Raw genomic sequence first — 21,931 nt, forward strand, 5'->3', positions numbered from 1 at the left:
GTGTAGCTGATCTCTATACAGGTTTCTTATTTCTAGCTGATCTCTTGAATTCTCTTCAGGGTGACTGCTCTATTAGAGTATCTCGATCTCACATTTGCTACGCGGAGTTGGCTTTCAAATGATAACTCAGTGGTTTGTAATCCAATTGCTATGTACTACTGCAAGGACTTTCTATGGTGATTATTCCAGCTATAGACCCATTTTCAACTCACTGCTCTAAGCGGTTTGCCTGGTAAGCATGAAAATTATTGGTATTTTTATTCACGAATATCGATTGTGCAATTGTTACACACCTTCGGTTACATGTCATATCTCCATGATCTTTATTTCGATTTCTTTCAAATCACCAAAAGGCACTCCTACAATGATTGATCTATCCACAAAACGATTTTCAACTCATTCCATGAAGCGGTTTACACTGTAGGCATGACAACAAATCGATCTTGTTTTACGTGAATAATTGGTCATAAATCCTTAACCATTGCACCAAATTTGATATTAGAATTCACCTTTAGACTGCATTTCTGTGTGCCAAATTTCAAGGCGATTGGAGTATGCGTTTGTGTTTTAGAGCAAACGAAGAAGAAAAAAACAAAATTTGGCTGCTCGTAACTCGGAAATGGCTTGAGCGATTTCCTTCAAATTTGGAATGTGGACTCCCCTAGCTGGCGGGCAACTCTGCAGAAAATTTGATTCCAATCGGATAAGGTATCACCGAGATACAAAGGTGTGAAAATGATGTTTTCTTTCTTCCTGTTAATATACCCACGGTGTGGTGCACCGGATTCTTCGGCCGCACGTGTATCTTGATATATGACTCTATATGGACCAATGTATAAATAGACTGCTATGGCTTAATACCTTCAATCTTCCCCTTTCTGTAGTTGCAAAGCTTCTCAGAATCTCTATAAGACTGTACCAAATGCCCCAGATACAACAAAAGGAATATTGCTGCTAAGTACTTAATTAGATGTTATAAAAATTCCATGCAATACAATACTCATCAACTACTGTTTCATAAATTTTTTGAGGTGCAGCTACCTGCATATGCTGTTATACCTGTTCCTATGCTAATGTAAATAGCCACACCCACCACTATTAGCCACACCCTCCATTTATTAAAACTTTATAACCCAGTAAGACCATTGTTTTCGATTATAATAATAAGCTTCTTCAGTTTTCACTTTCAATGTTGTACAAACAATCACTAATTATTTGCTAATTAGTTTGGGTGGCATTAAAAAGACCATGCATGACCATGTGGTCAATTGTGTAAACAGTTTTGATAAGGTTTCATGAATGAATAGTATTGGACCAGGGACTTAATTAAGGTTTGTAAATCAGTTTTTGTGTGATTATTAAGCTAGTATATTTCAGACAGCTGCTTTTAAAACATGGACATTAATTGGATTACAATCCTTCCTCAACCACTCAGTTCTCAATCTTCATTTCATGGAACTGGAATCAGTCTTTTCCAATTTCCAACAAAAGATAACCCTGGCACTAACAGACCACATAAACCATTACCAGATTCTACAGGTAGGAAATACAACCTCCCAGATTGCTATGAAATTGTTCCTGCTGTTGCTTTGAAAACTAATGATATTGCTGTTCCAAGGCAAAGTTATGTAGTAGAAAAAGGACAAAATCATCTTGATGAAGCAACCACAAAACAAAAGTCATGGGTTGATCCTGCTTTAGGTCTTTTGGCAAAGGAAGATCTTATAAATGACAACAAAATGGTTTGGGGTGCTTACCATGCTTTATACCAACTGCCTGTAGAAGATCCTCCAAGTGTCTGTACACTTCTTCCACTTTTCTATGAGAAAGCAGCTACTCCCTCGATGATTAAGCATGGAATGGATGCTCAGAGACAAGCAATTGCATATTTAAATCCAAACCAAATTCCTGTTACCACTTTTGACCAGCCTCTCTTTGCTATTGCTAAGCATGTACAATGGAAATGGCCAATTACGCATGGTGAACATGTGCATGTAGTGATGCTTGGGGGACTACATACAGAAATGGTTCTTTGGAAAACATTAGGAGATGTTCTGGAAGGCTCTGGCTGGACAACAGCATTGACAGAAGCTGAAGTAGCTTCCTCTGGCATAGTTGATTCCTTTTTGAATGTAGCACACCTTGCCCAAACCAAACATGCTCACCAAGTGACCATTATAGCTCTTCAAAAACTTCAGCAAGAAGCTTACTTGCAGTTGAATACTGACATTTTGTTTACAGTTTGGAGAGACAAAATGTGTACAAGTTGTCCTACCTTTAGGTTCTGGGACTTCATTTTAAGATATGAGATGCTAATTCTCATTTTTGTTGCTGCACATAGAGAAGGAAACATTCAGCTTTATGTTGAAGTTTTGGAGAAGCTTACTCCACTGTTTTTTGCAATGGACCATGTGAACTATGCACGGTGGATGCCAGTTCACATTAGAGATATGAAGTGTTTGCCAGAGTCAATCAAAGAGGAGTTTGAAAAGCAAGGACATTGAGTATTGTCAAAAACTAACAAATTGTTTTCTGCAATCCCCATTGATCAAACTCATGAGCAGGAGAATGCCAGTGTGAAGGGTTCCGGTGGTTTTACTGGCCTAACAGAAAGCCCTATTGCATTGAAACGCTGGATGCTGTCAGGACCTGAATTAGCCAGGTTACAAAGTCAGTTTGAAGCTGAATACCTCCCATTTAGTGAATCAGATGACCCTAAATATTTGCAGAACCATGAAAATGGATTTACAACTCAGAAGCTGTTTCACAAGCAAGTTTGCAGTCTACATTCAGCAATTATGAATATGGGAAACCCCTTTTTAGATGATTTTGCTGAGCTTGTTACTCTTGACAGTCGCAATTGCATGGATGATTTGGCAGTGCACACACTGTGCACACTTGAAGACACAGGCACAAAGCAGTATCAGGAGTTCGTAAAAAATGTACTGGAAGAATGTAGTATATCAATCCATGATCCAATAAAGAAGAATTCTATGTTTATTTTCAAGCAGGCTCAGCATAAAATAATATTAAAACAGGGTGAAAAGGTTAAGATGCTGCAAAACAATGTAGCACTTTTTGGTCAACTGTATATTTCTATGCAAAGCCGTGATGGTGATTTAAAAGAATTCTTTTCCCATGAGATACATCTTTTCCACCTTCATTGTCTGACTATGGAAAGCTTCACTTACCCAGCACCAAGTCTGAGTTGCTGAAATATATTCCACCAATTGCACAGTTTGAACCACTGCTGTTTTATGATTGTCGAGTTTTGGATGGTGCTGCAGTTATTCATTTTCTCCCAATTGCAGGCACTGTTACTTTTAATGATTATGCAGAAAACATTTTTATTCCTTATCTCTCAATGCAACTGCAGAACAGCAAAAGAATAGATGTTGTATGGGACACATACCTACCAGACAGCTTAAAAGAGTCAACTGACTCAACTTGAGAAAAGAGAGGTAAAGGGTTACGCAGAAAAGTATTGGATCAAGCAAAACTTCCTAGGAAGTGGATGGATTTCCTACATGATTCAAAGAACAAAACTGAACTGTTCACTTTCCTAACAGACCAAATTTCTAAGTTTACATTTCCACCTAGCAAAATAGTTTACGTCCGATCAATACATCAAGCAGGAGTGTGGACTACTAGTACAAGTACACAGCAAGCTGTTCCTTCACCTGAGGAGTTTTCTTGGACTAAAACATCGGGCACATGGATGCCACTTTGGATGAGTATGCCTGAAGTTTCGAAAGTATGTCATGAACTTATCAGGTGCTGCTGTAAAGGAAACTGTACAAATTGTACATGTGCTAAAGCTGGTATTGCTTGTTCACCACTCTGTAATTGTAAGTGTAACTGATGATAAATTTATAGTATACCAGGATTTCTCTTTCAATTGATGCTTTAACTTTAACAGACAGTTGTGAATTTATTTTTATAGTCTTTTTGGTATAATTACAATTGTATTTTATTCAATATATAGGTATTTTAGGCCAATACAATGGCAAATATTTATTATTAATGCTTAAATAATATAAAATAATGATCAAAAGAAAAGAAACCAAGGTTGATACTATCGTGTCAGCCATTTTGTTTTCCCACCCATCCCTAAATAGTTTTTGTGGGCACCCCTTCTAATATTGATCAGTACACTCTAAAGAAGCTGTGTACCAAAAAATGGCACTTTTATCCGCCCCGTAAACATAATTTTGCTAAGCTACCTCACTAAATGGAACTGTTGCAAAAGTTTCTAAGTCAGTATGTGGAAACAAAGGAGAATGCTCAGAGACACTTTGCTAACATTAAAGGATATGTATCTGGAGTAAGAGATGGTGAAAGTCGTCAAGGTTATCAGAGGTATACTCGATACCCGAATGATCATAACAGGGATACAAAACCATCCTCAGCTTCTGTGGAAACCTTTGCAGCTAATGTACAAAGGAGAGGTAAATTTGTGTATAATCCTTGTGCATTTTGTCAAGGTGAGCATTTTAATGATGAGTGTGATCAATATAGAGAGTTGTCTGATCGTAAGCAATGATTGCTCACTCAAGGATGATGTTTTCTTTGTTTGAAGACTGGCCATGTGTTTAGAGGTTGTTCATTTGTTCAGAAGAGTGGATGTTATTACTGTTGGAAAAGGAGACATCACAATCGGGCTATTTTCCCACAGAGATTTGGAAATTCGGCTCAACATCAACCGAAGAGTGAAAATGTAGTTGTAACACCTACTCAACTAGATGATAATGAAGCAGAGAAAGTGGAAGTCTTAAACTCCACAAGTGTTCAAACCCAGACATTGGTCAGTTTGGTAAGCGGGTTTTACTTCAGACTGTTATAGTCCCAGTGCAGTCAAGTGATAAAAGGAAGACTATCTTAGTCTGATAGTGCCAGCCACCGCTTCAACAATTACAGTTAACCCCACAGTACAAGGAGTCATTATCAGTTTCAACCTTTGCCGCTAGGAAGCCATAAGATGTGAGTACATATGTTGTTGAGTTTAATGTAATAACAAACGACAAATGTTGTATGCATTTTCACACCAGTGTCATTTAACAAATAACAGGACCAATTCAAAGAGGGTCTCTACAACCTGCAGGCATGGATTTTCGGAGGTCCATTTCAACTGATAGATTAGTTGATTCTATTCCTACTGTAGGAAACTCAGAACCATATGCTGTGGATCTATTGATAGGTTTGGATTATTTTTGGTCAGTTGTTGGTACGGAGAAGATAGTGTTACCATCAGGACTGCTCCTTATATCATCTAAGATTGGTTATATTTTAACTGGAAGTTACCTGAATCCCACGAGCTGTCAGAAGGGGATACCTGTATCATCATATCTTGTTATGACACAAGTTAACTGTGTTGTACCAGCAATGAAGTTGTTGTCATCTGCTGACAGCCCAGTTACTGGGAATCCTAATGTTGAGGATCTCTGGAACTTGGAAACAATTGGTATTGTAGAGTCGTTGGACATTACCAATGATGATAGAGCCATGGAACAGTTTAACAAGTCAACTTATTGTGAGAATGGAAGATACTATGTTACTTGGCCTTGGAAGTGTGAGTATCCTGATCTTCTGGAAAATTTTGATGTTGCTATGAGTAGGATGAGGTCTTTTGCAAAACATTTTGAAAGGGATAAAGATCTTTTAATGAGGTACAATGAAGTTATTCAAAGTCAGATAAAACAAGGAGTGGTGGAAAGAGCAGTTGAAGATAAGAAAGAAACTTTAAAACATTATCTGCCTCATCACCCAATTTTGACACCTACTAAAAGTATAACGAAAATACGAGTGGTGTATGATGCATCAGTGAAGTCCAAGAAAGGAGCTAAAAGCCTCAATGAGCGTTTGTATCATGGACCAGTACTTCTACCAGATCTTTGTGGAATTTTATTTAGACTACGACTTCATCCCATAGCAGTACTTGCGATATTGAGAAGGCCTTTTTGCAAGTGGGCATTCAGGAACCAGACAGAGATGTGACAAGGTTCTTATGGTTTAAAGATGTTGATGATGTAAGAGTGTCAGAATATGATGTGTACAGATTATGTCATGTTCCGTTTGGGATCATCTGTAGCCCATTTTTGTTAGCCGGAACAGTTAAGTTTCATTTGTAACAGTTTAGAACTCCAGTTTCTCTGTCTATTGGTGATAATATATATGTTGGATGCTGGGAGCTACGTCAGTTGAACAAGTTTACAAAATTTATGTGGAGTCAAAAGAAATTTTTCAAAAAGCATGTATGAATTTAAGAGAGTGGATGTCTAATTCTACTGAGTTTTTGAATTTGTTATATCAACTGCTGAGACATCAGAAGGATGTGTTGTGAAGGCCTTTGGGATACTGTGGAATTGTACAGATGACCTTTTACAAATTCAAGGTGTCACTCTTTCTGATGAAGATGTATCACCTACTAAAAGGGAAGTGTTGAAAGTTATTGGTAAAATTTTTGATCCTTTAGGTTTGGTTACTCCTGTGTTGTTCTATGGCAAGGTATTTATCCAAGAATTGTGGAAAGAGGGATTGACATGGGATGAGCCATTACCTGAGACGTTACACAAAAGATGGAACAGTGTCTTAAAGAAGTTGAAGCTAATCTCACAACTGAAGGTACCTTGTTTTATTGGTCATGTGAGTGATACTTGTAACTACGAACTTGTCGTGTTTTGTGATGCCTTTAAAAGGGCATATGGCACACAGTGATTTATCTTTGTGCTGAGTATCAGGATAATTTTAAAGTTAATTTAGTGTTTTCAAAACTGAGATTGGTATTGATTGATACAGAAAACAGCAAAAAGCCTAAGAAGGAAATTACTCTTCTACATTTAGAGTTATTGGTAGTGACTATTGGAGTTCGTGCTGCTAATTTTGTCACTAGGGAACTGAAGATCCCCTCTTTAAAACGAACAATCTGGACAGACTCTACCGGTGTTTTGTACTGGCTTTGAACTGGCAAACCACTATCATTGTTCGTGGATAACTGTGTGAAGGAAATTCAAAGGCAAGGTGGTTTATTTTATTATGTACCATCAGGTGAAAATCCAGCTGATTTTCCAACTCGGGGATTAACAGTACCTGAGATTGAACAGTCGAGACTTTGGTGGAGTGGTCCAGAGTGGCTAATGTCTTCACATGATTCTTGGCCTAAGTGGCAACCTCCACAGCCAGTACTACAAGATGCGGAAGCAGAAACTAAGACTGGAAGGGTGTTATATGAGTGTTCTAATGTCGTGACTCATGGTATACAGGATGAGAAATTGTCTGTATGTGGACTTGATGAAACGAAATATTCCACTTTACGAAAACTTCTCAGAGTGACTTGTTACTGTTTAAAGTTTGTGAAGAAGCGACTATGGGATGTACTTCAGAATCAAGGAGAGAGATTATTGGAAAGACACATGCTTTGTTGGCTGAGATGTTTAATTCATTGTGTGATGGACAGTTCATATGTGCAAATGATATCAAGTTGGCTATGTTATTGTGGATCTATTGTATTCAACAGAATAGGTTTCGTGATGTGTTGTCTGCTATTGAGGAGAATAAGTCTCATTGTTTGAAACAGCAACTTGGACTGAAGATTGATGACTTAGGTATACTGAGATGTTACGGAAGATTCTTAAATACCACTCTAACTGAGAGTGTAAAACATCCTAAGTTACTTCTCCTAGAAGAGAACACCTTACTGGCTTATTGATTACTGAAGTACATTGTAGACTAATCCATGCTGGTGTTGCCCATACACTGGCCCAAATAAGAGAAGAGTACTGGATTCCACAAGGAAGGGCAGAAGTAAAAAAAGTATTGTTTCAATGTTTATTGTGTCAAAGACTAGAAGGGCCATCATTTCGACTCCCATCTATGCCGCCTTGGCCTAGGGAACGAGTTTCCAGATCTGATCCTTTCCAATTTGTGGGTTTGGATTATTTGGGACCTATCAATGTGAAGTATGAATCTGATTTGAAGAAGACTTGGATCTGCCTTTTTACATGTCTCTCGATAAGAGTGATACACTTGGAATGGACATTAAATTTGTCAGCCAGCCAGTTTATCAATTGCTTAAGAAGATTTGTCTCTCGTAGAGGCAAACCAGATGTTATCATTTTAGATAATGCTCCTCAATTTGAGCTTGTATGTACAGTTGTGGACAGAGAATGGAGGAAAGTTTTTTAAGGACGAAGAAGTGATGAGCTATATTTCAGCAGAAGATATTAAATGGAAGTACACGATTGCCTTTGCCCCTTGGCAGGGTGGTTTCTATGAAAGATTGTTTGGTCTAGTGAAGAAATGCATGAGGAAATCAATAGGCAGAAAGCACTTTTCTTTGGAGCAATTAGCAACTCTTTTGACAGAGATAGAAGCGGTTCTCAACTCTAGGCCTCTCACATATGTCTACAAAGATCTAGAATCTGGCTTTACATTGACCCCTGGACATTTCTTAGCAACCAATATAAAGCTTGGACTCTGCAATTCCAGTGATACTGACTATCATTGTGATGAGGATTTTCAACCTAGCAAAGACTCTGCTACAAAGTTAATAGAAATTTGGAAAAAAGGACAAAAACAAGTCGGTTTATTTTGGAAGGTGTGGAAAGAGGAATACTTAGTAAGTCTTAGAGAAAAACTTCCTCTTGAACACAAACATCCTAAGTCACAGAGTCTTATGGAGCCTAAGGAAGGAAGTATTGTTATTGTGAAAGACAATAATTTACCTAGGAGTACTTGGAAACTTGTGTTTAATACCTAGCAGTGATTCTAGAGTTAGATCTGCTGAAATACTACTACCTGGGTAGTGAATAATTTCTCAAGCGATTAATCATCTATTTCCCTTGGAAACACCAGTATCTGATAAGCCTGTGTTGCAATGTTGTACAAAAAGGGACTCGTCAGGAACTCTTGCAAAGCAACAGATTGAATTTGAAGATGATAATACTAAAGATAGAAGCTGTGAAGAGAAAAGACCAAGAAAGGCATCAATAGAAGCTCGCAAGGCCATTTATGATTCATTTGAGGATGATTGTTGCACCGTACTATTTTATGCCCCCTGGGAGTGTCATCAAGATTCTGCACTAAGCTGGACTTAACTATTTGATTATCAGCTAATCATAATTGTAATGATGTAATATAATTAAGCTCACGTGATGTACCCTATAAAAGTTGTGTCTCTGTACAATTCTTTGGTCCTGACAATAATAATCACAGTTGTTACAGTGAACTTGCAGCTTGTCTTCGTGACACCAATTATAGTTTTGTACATTTGATTGGTAATTTTTGCAATAACTCCCTTCCTGTCGAAGGACTGCCAAACTCCCCACAAATTTTAAACTCATGATCCATAAACTAGAGCACTAGCTCAAAAACTGGCACAAAATCCTCTAGGGTTACATGAAATCAAAAATGTGTACAAAGAAAAATCAAAATCATACACAAGCACAAAAAATCTGAAGATCATAGTCCTAGGAAAGGAAAACAATTCAAAGGTCAGGTTTAGTTCAGAATAACTAGCCATCGTGATTGCCAATTGAAGAAGAAAAAGCGATAAGTTGTTTTAAAGATAAGAGTACAGCTACAGCCTCTGAAGAAGAGATAATGTATACGTGTGGATCGGATAGAAGAACTCACAGTAGGAGCTGTCCACTAAATCCTCGAAATCGTTGACTGTAACTTGACCTTTCATTTTACTGATCCACACTTACATTTCCCCTCTGTTCTTGAAGAGGTAGTATCTTGTTCATTGTGACTGCTGTCACCCAAGTCATCGTCATCATCTTCTTCTTCATCTGAGTCATAAGTATGCTGAATCCTTTGTCTGCGAATCCACTGCTTCCTTTCTTCTTGCTCTTGAACTTGGGTTTTCTTCCAGCTAGTAAAGTTCTCTTTAGACTGTTCTGTTTGCTTCTTTTCAAGGTTGTTTGCATGGACTTTATTCCCACTCTGTAATGCTGCTGCCATTCCATCAAACTAAGGCAATTGTAATTGGCAAAACAATTCCAGCAACCAATGATAAGACATCCCATATTTCTTGTTTAGCCAGGTTATGTTGGCTTGCATTAAGCCCGTGTTGGTGCTTAGTATGTAGTGAATGCTCTGGAGGTATTTGTCCTTTGACTGATACCTTACTAGAACATTGTGACTGGCCTCTGGGTAGTTTGAATAGCATCGCCCCATTTCGGTATGAATAATTTGTGGGGCCTGTGATGCATGGTTAAAACACTCAACTTCACAAGCAAGCGCATGAAATGGACATGTCAGAGGGTTCTTCGAGTGGTAATCCTTACCCTCACACTCTATAGTGTCACCTTTGCAATTACCACAACAGCAAGCCTTCATACCATGAGAATTACAACTGCCCCCCAATCACAACTGCCCCCCAATCACAACTGCCCCCTTTCCAAGTATGAATGTCATGGGCATGATACTTCCCTAAAGCAAGATGAGCCGCAAAAAAACTGTGAATCAGTTTCTGCTTGCAATAGACAATAAAAAAGTCAGTTCGAGCACCACACAGTAAAGACTTGGAAAGACAGGCACATTTCTTTTTATGTCGCTTTGGACAGTGACATTTTACTGTTGTAACTTCAAGAAATTTTTCTTTTAGTGCATCTGGCATTAATTGTTTCATAGAAAGAATTTTGCTTTGCATTTTCCCTGAGATGTTTAGTGTGAGCGCATGCAACATGACCACCACACAGCATTACTTTAGATTTTTGTGTATCAGTGTAATGCATCCTAAAAGCTTTTGCTGAAGATAAGTCTCCAACCTGCCACTGCACTTCTATTATCATAACTTCTACTTTAGCATGACCAAAAGAAATGTCAGCTGCATGCCCTTCTGAACCACGATACAGTTGATCCTGTCCTTTTCCTTGCATGCACAAGTGTACAAAATAAAGCAAAGAATTGTTGACATAGTTTCTTATAGTGAATGTACAGTTTTGACTGTATTTAGCCCTTGTCAACCATGCTCCATCTGAAGTAGTGATTACCCGCTGCCAACTGTCAACCATTGATGGATCAAATGCTTTCATTTCACTTTTAGCCATTTCACACATCTCAGTTACCATAGTATTCACAATGGGATGCAATTGTTTCATAAAAGATTTTGGTAGTAACTGCTGCCATCCCTAAGCCTTGCTTCAAAACTTTATTATACTGTGAATGCATTGAGCCACTGGCTATAAAAGTAACTTGTACAGCCAAACTGCAAACCAGGAGATGAGAAAATGCAACATTAACAGAACTTGTTAAACCAATCATTCGTTCAGCACAACCACTACACTTAAATGTAATCACTACACACCCACCAAGTCCTAAAAAATTTACATTTATAGGGATAAGTTTTCCAGCGCACTCTGGTGTGTAGCATTCTGTAGTTGCATTTATTTGGTCAATAAACTGTTGCAGTTGTGTAGTTTGGCATAAAAACATACTATTGCCAAGTTCAATTGGACCAGCTGCAGTACGAACCTTTTTCAAAGGGGTGGGAGAAAATTCCGAGCTACTATCAATAGAGTTAGTTTCACTTGTTGACAGTGTACTGTCAGTATCTGAGTCACTGCTTGTCACACCATTAGCAATTACTGATTCAATGACACTCACACTTGTCTGTGGTGCCTCATCGTTGTAGGTATTTTCACCCTCATTCTGTACTTTTGAACTCGTTCCAGGATTGTTGTTACCTGGGTCAGCATTACTTTCACCCTCCATCAGTATGTTCTGTATTTCTAAACTTGCTACAGAGATGTCATCACTAAAATTCACATTATTCTCACCCTCCATCACTGACGCTTGTACTTCTGAATTTGTTCCAGGGACATTATCATCATCATTTTCACCTTCCATCAATAAGTCGTGTACTTCAGAACTTGCACCAGGGGTGTTATTGTCTATAGTACGTTCACATTGAGCTGAATCCTGGGCTGTTGATTAAGAAGTCATACAAGATCAAAGGCTTTAAACATGATGTTCATGACACATTTATTCATAAGCTCATGTAACAGGCATGCACTTAACTGTCGAAAATATGGCGTCCAGTGCAGCGTCAGTGAGTGCAGAGTGAAACCCTCTTGAAAAGAGGTTAAATAGCCAAACAAAGGTTCTACTCATGAAGCTATGGGACTACTATACTTTGAGCAAGAAGCAAAGAAGTCTAAAGTTTCCATCAATGTGAAGCAGAGAATCTCGAAGGCCACTGGTATAAAATATTTTCTTTGCAGCTTGGTTTGGTATTCATTTCGCCACGTACGGATTTCGGAGTCATCTATTGTAAGAGCGAGGATGGAGTACAGCAAGAAAGGTGGGTTTTCTATGCCAAGAAAAAGACAGACGAAATATACATTCGTTGTATGACAAGAAAGAAAATCTATCACCGTCAAAGATTTTGGTGGGTGAATTTTGAACGCTCGAGCCTTTGGCCTTGTTACTCCATCTACAGTCAAAACTTCGGAATGATGGTGTTTTCTCCGGGGGGAAGAACATCACTTAGGAGGGTATTAAAGGATATGGGATTCAAGCATAAAACCATTAATGACAAGAGGTTAGCATTGCACCAGTTTGGGTGTTTTAATTTTACTACACATACATGCAGGGTATACTATGAGCAGCCCCACATAGTCCATCAGCGTCATAAATATTTGAGACGAATGAGGTGCAACAGAACTGAAGGAAAACCAGTGGTGTACTTGGATGAGGCTTGGGCCAATGCGCATGATGGAAAGTCCAGAGCTTGGGTAGAGGCTGATAAGACTACTGGGGGGACTATAGGAGGAGTCAGGTTCGTTAAATAGCTTTCAAAATTCTTCTTGTTTAACCTAATTTATATATAGCAAGCCAAGAGAATTTTGAAAGATGGTTTCAAGAAAGGTTACTTCCAGCATTACTAGCCAATTGTCTGATTGTACTGGACAATGGCAGTTAACATAGGTAGGTGTTACATTTGTCAACTGTAAATATTACTGTATTAACTGCAGTCGCTATTTGGAGGAGCAACTAAAGAAAAAGTGGCAAAAATCACAGCTGAAAGAGTGATTAGATAAGAAATGTAAGGCAGTTTGCATATACTGTCACTGTTTCAGTATGTGACTGTATGATGATTCACAGGTATAGCATATCCAAAAAGTTCACTGAACAGAGATCTGTGGGAAATCATCAAATGAGCAAAAACTCCTCCAAGATATGCTATAGATGAGATAGCTGGAAGTAAAGGTGTGTTAATTGTATACATTGTGGCTCTGAATTTTTCTGGTATGGCTTTTTTCTTGTATACTGTTGTGATTCCAGTTCTTTTGGCAGATTACCAGTTGCACACTGTGAACTGAATCTAGGCTTGGGTACATTGTACTGTTAGATGCAAATACCATAGCAATACTCTCCAAAATACCAAACTACATGGTAACATTCTAACATTAAGAAGGCACTACGAAGGTGCATGTATCCCATGGTGGACTGTCACAGTGTCACCCATGGAACTAGTGGGCCCACAGACCAAGGAGAGTAGATGATTACTGGGACCTTAGGTACCTAAAGGAGACGTCTAAGTTACCTACAATACATCAAGGAACAATTTCAATGTGCAAACATACCTGGAATCAGCACGGGACCAACCCCTACACCACCTTACCTTGAATTCTCTGACCAGCATGGGAATGACATCATTCATTGATGGTTTTCGCTTGGTGTTGCTGCTGCAACCCGTTCTGTCCATTGCCGTCATCTACCATCGCCTTTACCGTTATTTCTGCTGGACCTGATACTGTTTCCGCAGCCTGGTCTACTGCTGTGGTGTTCAGTGTTGTTGTAAAATGCCTCCTCATCAGTTTCTGCCATTCACTGAGTGCTGGTATCGCCAGGTGGGTCATGATCTCCCTGTGTAATTCAGTGCATTTTTAAGTTCTCTCGCATTGTGGTATTATCATAGGCTAGCAGCGTACACTCACAAACAGCTTTGCCATGCCTTTTGACATTTTTCTACCTGCCTTTTGTCCGACACATGCACAACAATTATTCTCCAGTTAATGATCACCCCATTTCTAGTTATTGCCACCTTTTCAATCCTTGATCACGAATGTTGGTGATATCAACTGTGCTTGCTACACTAAAAGTGACTCACACCTAGCCCACTACCATCAGGTCAGTATCACACCATCAAAGAAAAAACCACATTGTAATCAGTCGCTAAATTAAGTTAGTTTAACTGGTTAAACTTCATATAATGTAGTCTAGGCAGAAAAGTCCATTTAATGACATGTTTTATGGAACTGCTAGTATCACTGTTGCAGGTTCTATTCCAAAAAGTAACCTTCAGACATCAATGAACATTCTGCACATCTGTGATAACATTGGAAGGATGAGACATTGTGAACTTTGTTAGCAAAGGTTCATTCCAGTACATCAATGTATTATCACAATTACAACCAGCATATTAACTTAATTAAGAATCAACTATTACAAACTGTTTCTGGACATTTGTTTCTAGGAGTAATGAATGCTTGACAATAAAATTTCCTTCTCTCCTCACATCAAATAACCATAGAAGAAACCTATACAATGCTCTCAATTCACCAAAGCCAGTTCTATGGTTCGTCCTATTCTAGAATACTGTTCTACAGTGTCGGATCCATATTTACCGAAGGACATTAATGAATTCAAAAAGGAACAGACAAAAGCTGCAAGATGGACAATGTCAAATTATAACTGGTCAAGCTCTGTTACTTCTATGCTGGAATTACTACAATGGCACACTTTAACCACTTGTAGACACATATCAAGACTACACATGTTTACAAATCTAATAATTACCATCTTATAGCAGTACAGCTACCACCTTACTTCACCAGAACCCAACAATTTACCCATTAGTACCACCCTCTACATTTCATTATACCTATTACTGATTGTGATTATTACAAAATTATAGCTTTATCCCCCCAAAAACAATACGAGTTTGAAATGATTTACCTTGTGGCTTAATTGAAAGTAACTCTACCCCTGTTCAAATCCAAGCTGCAAGCAATAATTAACTCGACTCTTGATTGACAACTTTTTATAGCAAATATCACTGTAGATATAATATGTATGATTGTGATGTAATCTTTTGGAATCGTCCCATGAACGCATCAGACACTATCTGTCTGTCCAGTAAATTATAATAAATAAAATAAATAATTGTACATTACATAGAAATCACACCACAATTATACAGGCATAGCAACTTTTAAACATCACTTGCAAAATAACAAAAAAATGTTACTACATACACACGTACATATATACAGTCACTACCACAAACACTGTTACACTCACATTATCAGTACTATCCACAGGAACAAGATTTTGGTTAATAATCCACTTGGAAATATCAGAACGGTTGTGTTGTACTGCAATATGTAGTATGTTCTTCCCACTCTATAGATAGTAAAACATGTATTGTATAATTATTCATACCATACTGTATACAACTAATACTGTATATACATAGTAGCTATCTATACAGTAGTTACACATGTACTATGCCTATTATAAAAGGCTCACACTACACAGATACAGTGGACAGTAGATTATCCAGATGCCAAAACGACCGTTTTATTAGACTATTTTGTCAACAGGCGCATACTCTATTAAAGTGATTGACAAAGTTTTGTATACTATAATATTTGTGACCAAATCTGACACATTTGTGCAAGACAGTATAAAAATAGCTAGTTTATTCATTGGTAGCGTGTTTGTCATGTACGAGCACTAGGTGCCATTATTGATGCCAATCACTCCAGTCATTGTACTGCTTGTCTGCTCCAGTCATTGTACTGTTCAGGATTGATTATTACAAAATTATAGCTTTCCCCCCAAAAAACAATACGAGTTTGAAATGATTTACCTTGTGGCTTAATTGAAAGTAACTCTACCCCTGTTTAAATCCAAGCTGCAAGCAATAATTAACTCGACTCTTGATTGACAACTTTTTATAGCAAATGTAATATGTATGATTGTGATGTATTCTTTTGGAATCGTCCCCTGAACGCATCAGACACTATCTGTCTGTCCAGTAAATTATAATCTAATCCAAAACAGCCAAGCTGTAAAAAAACAGTGCGGCCCTCAAAAATGCTATGGTGAAAAAAGATGTGAAATCCAAGTTGGCGGCTAAGAAATGGCTGTGATGGTAGGTTAATGGTAAAAATTTTAATAACGACAATTCAAGTTAATTTTTGTGCCACTTGGTCTTGGAAAAAAAATTCACCTAAATTGCCGTTATTAAAATTTTTACCATTAACCTACCATCACAGCCATTTCTTGGCCGCCACCTTGGATTTCACATCTTTTTTTTCACCATAGCCTTTTTGAGGGCCGCACTGTTTTTTTACAGCTTGGCTGTTTTGGATTAGATTTCATTTCTTTTTGTATTTGTATACCCCAAAGCCGGCCTATGGCCAGCTTTGGGACTTTTTTAACCTGTCCTTTTTTCTTTACTACAGGAAGAAGAAAAGATGAAGTAGATGTACTTTAAATATTTCTGATTTTATCAGTAAATGTACAAATTATATAATACATATATTTATCATAGAACTCTCCATGGTGGTTTCTTTGTAACTGAACACTCTACAAGGTGACTTCTTCTTGCTGCTCTCTCTACAGGGTGAATGTTTGTAGCTGAATAATCTACAAGGTAACTTCTTCTAGCTGATCTATCTACAGGGTGATTTGTTTGTAGCTGAACTATCTACAAGGTAACTTCTTTTAGCTGATCTCTCTACAGGGAGATTTGTTTGTAGCTGAACTCTCTACAGGTGATTTGTTTGCAGCTGAACTCTCTACATGATGGTTTCTTTGTAGCTGAACTCTCTACAAGGTAACTTCTTCTAGCTGATCTTTCTATGGGTGATTTGTTTGTAGCTGAACTCTATATAAGGAAACTTCTTCTAGCTGATCTCTCTACAGGGAGATTTGTTTGTAGCTGAACTCTCTTCAGGTGATTTCTTTGCAGCTGAACTCTCTACATGATGGTTCTTTGTAGCTTAACTCTCTACAAGGTGACTTCTTCTAGCTGATCTTTCTACAGGGTGATTTGTTTGTAGCTGAACTCTCTACAGGTGATTTGTTTGCAGCTGAACTCTCTACATGATGGTTTCTTTGTAGCTGAACTCTCTACAAGGTAACTGATGTCTCTGCAAGGTCACTAGTTTGTAGCTGAACTCTCTACGTGGTGGTTTCTTTGTAACTGAACTCTCTACAAGGTGACTTCTTCTAACTGATCTTTCTACAGGGCAATTTGTTTCTGGCAGAATTTTCTACAGGGTGATTTCTTTGCAGCTGAACTCTCTTCATGATGGTTTCTTTGTAGCTGAACTCTCTACAAGGTAACTTCTTCTAGCTGAACTCCCTACATGGTGGTTTCTTTGTAGCTGAACTCTCTACAAGGTGACTTCTTCTAGCTGATCTTTCTACAGGGTGATTTGTTTGTAGCTGAATTCTGTACAGGTGATTTGTTTGCAGCTGAGCTCTTTACAGAATGGTTTCTTTGTAACTGAACTCTCTACAAGGTGACTTCTTCTAGCTGATCTTTCTACAGGGTGATTTGTTTGTAACTGAACTCTCTACAAGGTGACCTCTTCTAGCTGATCTTTCTACAGGGTGATTTGTTTGTAGCTGAACTCTCTACAAGGAAACTTCTTCTAGCTGATCTCTCTACAGGAAGATTTGTTTGTAGCTGAACTCTCTACAGGTGATTTGTTTGCAGCTGAACTCTACACATGATGGTTTCTTTGTAGCTGAACTCTCTACAAGGTAACTTCTTCTAGCTGATCCCTCTACAGGATGATTTGTTTGTAGCTGAACACTCTACAAGAAAACTTCTTCTAGCTGATCTCTCTACAGGGAGATTTGTTTGCAGCTGAACTCTCTACAGGTGATTTGTTTAAGGCTGAACTCTCTACATGATGGTTTCTTTGTAGCTGAACTCTCTACAAGGCAATTTCTTTTAGCTGATGTCTCTACAAGGTCACTAGTTTGTAGTTGAACTCTCTACATGATGGTTTCTTTGTAACTGAACTCTCTACAAGGTGACTCCTTCTAGCTGATCTTTCTGCAGGGTGATATGTTTGTAGCTGAACTCTCTACATGATAATTTCTTCTAGCTGATCTCTCTACAGGGAGATTTGTTTGTAGCTGAACTCTCTACAGGTGATTTGTTTGCAGCTGAACTCTCTACATGATGGTTTCTTTGTAGCTGAACTCTCTACAAGGTAATTTCTTCTAGCTGATCTTTCTACAGGGTGATTTGTTTGTAGCTGAACTCTCTACAAGGAAACTTCTTCTAGCTGATCTCTCTACAGGGAGATTTGCTTGTAGCTGAACTCTCTACAGGTGATTTGTTTGCAGCTGAACTCTCTACATGATGGTTTCTCTGTAGCTGAACTCTCTATAAGGTAACTTCTTTTAGCTGATGTCTCTACAAGGTAACTAGTTTGTAGCTGAACTCTCTACATGACGGTTTCTTTGTAACTGAACTCTCTACAAGGTAACTTCTTCTAGCTGATCCCTCTACAGGATGATTTGTTTGTAGCTGAACACTCTACAAGAAAACTTCTTCTAGCTGATCTCTCTACAGGGAGATTTGTTTGTAACTGAACTCTCCACAGGTGATTTGTTTGCAGCTGATTTTTCTACATGATGGTTTCTTTGTAGCTGAACTCTCTACAAGGTAACTTCTTCTATTGATCTCTCTACAGGGAGATTTGTTTGTAGTTGAACTCTCTACATGGTAGTTTCTTTGTAGCTGAACTCTCTACAAGGTAACTTCTTCTATTGATCTCTCTACAGGGCGATTTGTTTGAAGTTGAACTCTCTACATGGTAGTTTCTTTGTAGCTGAACTCTACAAGGTGATTTCTTCTAGCTGAACTATCTCTTTCCATAGTTGCATGAACTCCCTACAAGGTAACTTCTTCTAGCTGATCTCTCTACAGGGTGAATTGTTTGTAGCTGAACTCTACACAGGTTACCTGTTTCTAGCTGATCTCTTGAATTCTCTTCAGGGTGACTGCTCTATTAGGATGACTGCTCTATTAGAGTATCTCGATCTCGCACTTGCTGCACCAAGTTGGATTTCGTGTTATAACTCTGTGGCTTTAAGTCTGATTCTTCTACACCATTGAAGAGCTTTTCTAAGATGATTACTCCATCTATACAGCGATTTTCAAAGCATTACCCCAAGCGGTTTATCTGGTAGGCGTGGAAAGTAATCGTTTTTATTAGCTAATCTCGATTGCGTAATTGTTACACACTGTTAGTTTTTTTGTTGTATCTTCCTGGTTTTTAGCTCGATTTCTTTCAAACCACAAAAGGTTTGAGGTTCAATAGTTAACCTATTCACCCACCGATTTTCAGCTTCTTCCCATACGCGGTTTACCCTGTAGGCGTGACAACATATTGGTGTTATTTTTCATGAATAATCGATCATAACTCTTTTCCTGTTTATCGTATCCTAGCCAAAGTTGGTACAGAGATGCGCCTTTATACCCCGATTCAGTGTGCCAAATTTCAAGGCAATTGGATATGGCATTCGCGTTTTATAGCAGTTTTTGTAAGTGTGCAAAAAGAGGAAGAAAAATAAGAAGAAAAAAACCAAGAAACTAAGCCAATTTGTGAAGTTGCATATCTCGGGAACGCTTGAAGCGATTTCGCTCAAATTTGGAATGTGGAGTGCTGAAGGTGGAGGGAGTGTCCACAGCAAAAATCGTCTTGTTTCATCAGGGCAGCACAGAGCTACGGAGGTGCGAAAATTGCATTTTTTTCCTTCCTGTCAATATACTCACGGGTGTTGCGCGCCGACTTCTTGGGCCGCACGACACACTACCGTGTGTCTTGATAAATAAAATAAATAATTGTACATTACATAGAAATCAAACCACAATTATACAGGCATAGCAACTTTTAAACATCACTTGCAAAATAACAAAAAAAATGTTACTACATACACACGTACATATATACAGTCACTACCACAAACACTGTTACACTCACATTATCAGTACTATCCACAGGAACAACATTTTGGTTAATAATCCACTTGGAAAGTTTAGAACGGTTGTGTTGTACTGCAATATGTAGTATGTTCTTCCCACTCTATAGATAGTAAAACATACATTGTATAATTATTCATACCATACTGTATACAACTAATACTGTATTTACATAGTAGCTATCTATACAGTAGTTACACATGTACTATGCCTATTATAAAAGGCTCACACTACAGATACAGTGGACAGTAGATTATCCAAATGCCAAAACGACCGTTTTATTAGACTATTTTGTCAACAGGCGCATACTCTATTAAAGTGATTGACAAAGTTTTGTATACTATAATATTTGTGACCAAATCTGACACATTTGTGCAAGTCTAAATTTACAGTATAAAAATAGCTAGTTTATTCATTGGTAGCGTGTTTGTCATGTACGAGCACTAGGTGCCATTATTGATGCCAATCACTCCAGTCATTGTACTGCTTGTCTGCTTCGGATCATTTAGATGGGTGTAGCTGAAGTGTCTGATATTGATTGTTGAGTGGTGCAGCACTATAATAGCCTTGGTTAGCTTAATTTATTGGTAAATGTGCGAGTGGTATACAGATACCAATACAACCTAGCATTTGTACTGCTTCCCCATTCATTCAGACGAGTGCACTGTTGCGTGTTTATTCATAAAGAATGATTTACCTCCTTGTCAGTCCTTGATATATTAGCCTTGTACTGTGACTTCCTGTGTGGGTCTGGTATTTGGTTTTGTTTAAAAGTCATTGAACTACTTAGTGGTGAGACTGTGTGGCCAAACGAGGTACATAGCCATGTTACAATTATTTGTAAACTGGTTTACAACTGATTTGTAACACTGGTGATAGCCTTTGACATACCCACGCACCATACCACAAATGTAGTTGAAGTTTAACCATAGCAGCAGTAAAAAGTATCGTAGTTTGACATCGTACTACAACATTTAGTACAAAGTAGTGGAATGGAAACTACGATCATGCTATGCCACGTACATTTCAGATGGGTAGGTAGCTGATCATTGTATGCTCAGTGCTAGCTAGCTATGTAGTTATTTTATTCTTGCTATGCTGTATTGTTTCTCTCTACACAGGTGTTTGGTGATTTTCACATGGAACTAACTCTGTCTATGCAGGACATCAGAAACTATAAGATGCTATTCTATGAGCTACTATCCACACTTTCAGAGTATGTATAAACTAATGTGTGTGTGTTATGTGTTTGTTCTAATAGTTACACAGGTGTCTTTGAGCTGAAATCCCCCTGGAAATCCCTGATGTACACCTCGTCCTCAAGCAACCACTATTTTTGCTTATAACACATGTTTATAAACTTTTGTTTATACCTACCTATCTTTACAAGTACACAAAAAATTGGAATTTTCAACTAGAGTAGGGACCATAGCAAATCAATAAAAAGTAATGAAACAAGCTGGAGTAGTGCATGGTATTAAATCACAGTTAAACAATAAAATAGGTCCTTATACCAAGAGTATACAATAGTAACCAAGAGTGTTAATGGCATATTACCCTGTGATTAATGATTGCAGAGAGTTACACAAATATTTCAGTAACTGTTCATTTACTGTGTGCTATTGTTAATGGTTGCTGTATTTGGCCACTACAGTAAGTGAAAACATGATAGCGTTAAAGCAAAATGGCTAATGATAGCAGTGTACAATATAAGGGAAAATTATTGCTAGGACAGAATGGCCAATCAAAAGTAAATTTGATTGGTCATTTCTGAAATTGCATGGCCATAAGATAGAGGTGTACTATCCTAGTGTGCGAAGCACACCCCGCAGTGCGAAGCACAAGCCTTCTAGGGGGGTCTGGGGGCATGCCCCCCCAGGAAATTGTTTAAAAAGGATCACTCTGAGA

At 38.2% G+C, this 21,931-nt stretch overlaps 1 protein-coding gene and 1 long non-coding RNA gene across 2 annotated transcripts in view; both read right to left on the minus strand.

The window, feature by feature from the left end:
• Positions 1–15,411, minus strand: part of LOC136256555 (uncharacterized) — a 294,555-nt gene extending 279,144 nt beyond the window's left edge. Inside the window, exon 1 of the long non-coding RNA XR_010701539.1 lies at positions 15,310–15,411. This is a non-coding gene — a long non-coding RNA (uncharacterized lncRNA). The remainder of the gene's footprint in view (positions 1–15,309) is intronic.
• Positions 1–20,120, minus strand: part of LOC136256268 (uncharacterized) — a 65,771-nt gene extending 45,651 nt beyond the window's left edge. The window contains exon 1 of the mRNA XM_066049196.1: positions 20,025–20,120. The gene's annotated coding sequence lies outside the window, so the exon portion shown is untranslated. The remainder of the gene's footprint in view (positions 1–20,024) is intronic.
• Between the last annotated feature and the right edge of the window lie 1,811 nt (positions 20,121–21,931).

The sequence above is a fragment of the Dysidea avara genome, chromosome 1 (assembly GCF_963678975.1).
Source record: "Dysidea avara chromosome 1, odDysAvar1.4, whole genome shotgun sequence".
In the NCBI taxonomy this organism is placed as follows: Eukaryota; Metazoa; Porifera; class Demospongiae; order Dictyoceratida; family Dysideidae; genus Dysidea; species Dysidea avara.